A 5581-nucleotide genomic window follows, 5' to 3' on the forward strand; every position below is an offset into this window, starting at 1 on the left:
AAATACCCATACAACCTGTTAGAATGGCTAAAATTAAAATTACTGACCAACCATACCAAGTGTTGGTGAGGAGGTAGATCAATGTAACTTTCATAAATTTCTGATGGGGACAAAATGGTACAATGGTTTTGGAAAACAGTTTGGCGATTTCTGAAAAATTAACTGTATGCTTACCATATGATCCAGCCGTTCCACCCGTAGGTATTCTCCCAAGAGACATGAAAGCATATGTACACACAAATGTTTGCAGCAGCTTTATTTGTAACAGCCCCAAACTGGGAACAGCCCACATTTCTCAACAGCTGAAGAGCTAGATTGTGGTATATCTGTACAACGGAATGCTACTTAGCGATGAAAAGAGATTATTGATGCTAGCGACAACGTAGATGAATCTCAAAATAATTATGCTGTGTGAAAAAATAAAACAAGAGTGCATATTGTATGATTCCATTTACATGAAATCTTAGAAAATACAAACTAATTAATCTATAACAATGAAAAGCAGACCAGTGGTTGCCTGAATATGTGTGTGTTCTCACGTGTGCAGGTGGGGGGGCGGGACTGGCGTGGGGGAGTATTTTGGGGGGGTAGATTGTAAAGGGCATGAGGAAATTTGAGATAGCAATGATATGTTTATTATTTTGATTATGAGGTTATTTCCACAGGTATATACACATGTCAAAGCTTATCTAATTTAAAGGTATGCATTTTATTATCTGTTAATTATACCTCAACAAAGCTGTTTTTACAGAAGAAAGATCTTATTAAGGGTTCTCACTTCCTGTGACTCTCCCATAGCAGCAGGGAGAATGGGTCTAGAGCAGAATCTGGTAACACAGCAGCCTTGGGTCACTTGGCTGGTGGCATCTCCCGGGGACCCAATCACCTGCAGTGCCCGCTGAGGCAAGAAAATGTTCCAAAGGATGGCTCTGGCTGTATCTGAATTATAATCAAAGCTGCAAATAACCCCAAATGAATTAAGACTCCCCAGCTAATGTGTTGCTCCTAATTTAACTGGCCTCTGAATGAGAGCCTCAGCCTTTCTCAGAGGCAAAATTTCCCAAACGAAGTGACTTTAAACTGCTAAGTAATTGCAAACTAGGGGGTTTTATCACAAGAACAATTGTTATTGTTCTTTGATTATTTGCTCAACAGGATTGTTCGCTCATTACCATTAGAACCATTGGGACTTTGATGCAGTGCCCCTTGCAGCACATAAATATTTTATAAGACAGACTGGAATGGAGGGTCCCCCAAACCTGCTTGGCCTGGGAGAGCTGTTGATTATCTTGACTTTCTGAGTGTTTGGAGAATCTTAAAGCATATTTCATAAAGAAATGAATAGCCCATACAATTCATTCAAGTAACTTGCAGCTTATGACCCCTGTTGTTTGGAGACATCAATTTTTATTTAGCCCAAGGATCTAGGTTATGAGCTCTGAGGTCATCCTGCAGAACCAGTCTCTTGATGGTTCGACAGTTTTGAGATGCAGCCTATTATACCTGGAGCAGAAATGGGAGGGAAAAAAGACCTCTATTTTAGACTGTTCCTCATCAGCTGTGTGATGTGGATATGTCGTTGGACCCCTCAGAGACACAGGCAGAGAGAATTGGTGGGAAGAGTATGAACTTTGCAAGAAGAATCCACCTGCTGCTCCAGTGCTCAGCTGCTTGTTATCAGGCGAATCATTGAACTGCTTTCAGTTCCCTCCTCTTGCGCAACAACTGCTATCTTGGAGAGTTGCTATGATTATTGAATGTGATCAGTTATGTGGAAACATTTCATACTTGCTAAGATATTATTTTTCTCATCTGTAAAATGAAGGAATTCGATCAGGGGATTTGAATTGGCCCTGTATTAGTTCCCTGTGGCTGCCATAACAAAGTACCACAAGTTGGGTGACTTAAAACAACAGAAATGTATTCCTGCACATTTCTGGAGGCTAAATCTGAAATCATGGGGTTGTCAGAGCTGTATTTCCTTTGATGGTTCTAGGGGAGAAACCCTCCTTGACACTTACCACTTATGGGGGTTCCAGGTGTTCCTTGGTGTCTGGCTGCATCACTCTAGCCTCTGCCTCTCTCTTCAGGATGTGAAACAACAGGAACTCATACATTGCTGGTGGGAATGCAAAATGGTACAGCCTCTCTGGTAGGCAGTTTGGTGGTTTCTTACAAAACTAACATACACTTACCATACAAACCAGCAATCATGGTCCTTGGTATTTACTTAAAGGAGTTGAAAAGTTATGTCCACACAAAAACCTGCAAGAGGATGTTTATAGCTGTTTTGTTCATTATTGCCCAAATTGGAAGCAACCAAGATATCCTTCAGTAGGTGAATGGTTGAATAAACTGTGGTTCTTTCAGACAATGGGATATTATTCAGCACTAAAAAGGAAAGAGCTATCGAGCCATGAAAAGACATGAGGAAACTTGAATGAATTAAGTGAAAAAAGCTAATCTGAAAAAGCCACGTTGTGTATAATTCCAACTATGACATTTGGGGAATGGGCAAGACTATGGAGACAGTAAAAAGATCAGTGGTTGCCAGGGGCAAGGTGGTGGGGAGGAATAAATAGGCAGAACACAGAGGATTTTTTGGGTAATGAGAATATTCTGTATAATATAATCATGAATATATGTCATTATACATTTGTCCAAACCCATAGAATGCACAACACCAAGAGTGAACCTTAATGTGAACTATGGATTTTGAGTGATGATATGTCAATGTAGGTTCATCCTTGTTAACACATATACTACTCTAGTGAGTGATGTTGATAATGGGGAGGCCGTGCATGTGTGGGGCAGAGCGTGTATGGGAAATCTCTATACCTTCCTCTCAATTTTGTCGTGAACCTAAAACTTCTCTAAAAAGAAAAAATGGGGTCTTTTTGAAAATATGAAGCAACTCAACGTAGGAATCTGGAGCTCCAAGGGGAGATCTGGGATAGAGATGGGAGTTTAGTAGCCATTAGAAAACAGATGGTAATTAAAGCCATGGGCTGGCCTTGGGAGACTACTACCAAGAGGGTCCCTGAAGAGCTCCAGAGGGGTAGAAGACAAAGCAGGAGGGCATGTGACAAAGGAACCAAGACAGTGTTGCAAGAAAAAGGGAGCAGTCGACAATGTCTAATGTTCCTGAGAAGTCAAGAGGAGAACTGAAAATGTATGCTGAGTTTAGCAACATGGAAGTCATCAGTGACCCTGGTGAGTGTTTATTCAATGGGCAAATCGGGTTCAAAGCTAACCCACAATAGGTTGTGAAAATGGAGCAAGTTTTTATAGTCGTTGACCCTTTTTACATTTTCTCACGAGTCTTGACTGTGAAATGGTAGCTGGAGAGGAGAAAGGGGGGCAAGGGAAGGATTTTGTTTGTTTTCCTTTTAATATGTGAGGGATTTGAACATAATAAGATAATAAGACAGGTCCATTTGAGAGGAGGTAGTTGAATGAACAAGAAGCAGACACTCAACAGTGGGGCAGGGTTTGCTGAGACAGCAAACAGATGGGCTCCAAGGCTCAGATGCAGGATTGGTTTTAGGAGGAAGGAAGGAGGGTCAGATTAGAGGCAGATGTAGTTAGATTTCTCACTTAGGCAGAAGTTGAAGAGCTCCTACCTAAGCTTTTATTTAATCAATAAAGTTGGAGGTGAGGGGCTGGAGGTTTGAGAAAAGGTGGGTGAATTGATTGGAGAAATGTCCAACAGTGTTGAGGGCCAAGTGTGGCTTTATGAATCTATGGTGAGCCAGTTGGTATGACTTTCTCCAGTGGAGTGATCAGTGGAGAGAGCAAATAGCTGGGTTTATCCTGGAGGAGGTGATGAAAATACAGGAGGGCAAGGAGTTGAGAATATTGCCAAGAATGTTAATGAAATGATGCCTTGTGGGACCTATGCTGGAAAAGGAAGTCTGGAACAAAGAGGCTGGTAGATTACGAAAAAGTAGAGGATGACTACCAAACCCAAGTTCACCCCTCACTTCCTCTGTGAACGCTTCTCCGGTTACCTCACGGAGAAGGGATTCTGCCTTCCTCCTGGTTCCTGAGGAATCCATGTGCATATCATTCCTCACCTGATGCAACAGTTATTTGTATTTATGACACTCAACAAATATTTATTGTACTTACTATGTTCTGTCAAAGAATAATACAATGACCATCAGAGAGAGCCATACATACATAACTATACTACTACTACTACTAATTATAATAATGCTGAATTTATTTACTTGTCAGGCAAGTGAAGAAATTCACTCACTTGTTTTCTGGGAGGAGAAAACTCAGGTTTTTTTGTTTTAGGAATTAGGAAAAATAGGTTTCGTGGTAGCTATGCTAATTGAGGATTGACAGCATGTACCCTGGATAGGATGGCTTAGAAAAAGTCCCTTGTTCATTGGTCACAAAAGAGTCTTCGGTGAGTTCTACTATGGGTCTAGCATCCTGGGTCTCTTCAGCCAGCTAGAATGAGTTGAGGTGAAGCAGCATTCCGTTTTGATATCTCCTCAGCGAGTGCTGCTCTAAGTAAAAACATTACCCTTTTACAGTACGATGCATTGTTCTATGTCCTGGGGCAGCAAGGGCAGTTCCTGCCCTCCTTGGAGCTTGCAGCCCAGTGTGGGGGGCAGAAAAGGTACCAAGCACCGGAATAATTAGATGATGGAGGAGGTCCAAAGGGCAGTGAGGGCCCACAGGAGGGTGGCTGACCCAGCTCCGGGGAGCTGGGCCTCAGAGACCTGTCTGGTGGCCAAGAATTACCAAGGACAAGTGAGCTCAGGGAGAGGGGTGAACTGTTTCAGGCAAGGAAACAGCAGGTGGCCCAGGCTTGAGGCAGGAGAGGACTGGGCTACAGAGATCTTGGAAGCCAGACAGGCTAAGAAGTAGACTCCTGAGGCAGCTTCTCTGAGTTAGAACCTGCTAACCCTGCTGCTTAGCTGTGTGACCTTGGGCGGGCTACTTAATGTCTCCAAACCACAGTTTCCTCATTTGTCAAAGTGGAATCATAGCTGCTTTTATTCATAAGGGTGTGTGGGATCAAATGAGATAATTTGTTTAAAACCACACAGCACAATGCTAGGCATTTAATAAGAACTCAACAAACATTAGCTATTATTATTACTCAGAGTCAAAGTATGCAAAAGAAGGAAGGAATTTTGCAAAAACATTTAGTTTCACCTCCTTATTTTACAAGTAAGGAAGCTTGGCCCAAAGAGATTGACATTCATAAGATAAACTGGTTTCTAGCAGAGCTGGTCCTGGAATCTGGGTGTTTTCCTTCTTAGTCTCATCCCATGCTACAGAAGCAGTATGTTTAGTGCTTGGGTTCAAATCCCCACTCAGCTACTTATTACTGTATGGCATTGGGCAGGACAGTAAACCTGTCTAAGCTTTATGAAAATGGAGCTAAGAACCTCAGGAGATTGTCATAGGGATTAAATCAGATGACAGGCAGTGAAGACACATTCAAGAAACCCAGCCCATGGATGTTCCATTATGCCCTTTTTCTTTTTTTCTTTCTTTCTTTTTTTTTCTTGAGAAATTACACTTGGAAGAATTTATTAAAAGGAAAGATTTGGACATA

Source organism: Balaenoptera acutorostrata, chromosome 6, assembly GCF_949987535.1.
Source record: "Balaenoptera acutorostrata chromosome 6, mBalAcu1.1, whole genome shotgun sequence".
Lineage (NCBI taxonomy): Eukaryota > Metazoa > Chordata > Mammalia > Artiodactyla > Balaenopteridae > Balaenoptera > Balaenoptera acutorostrata.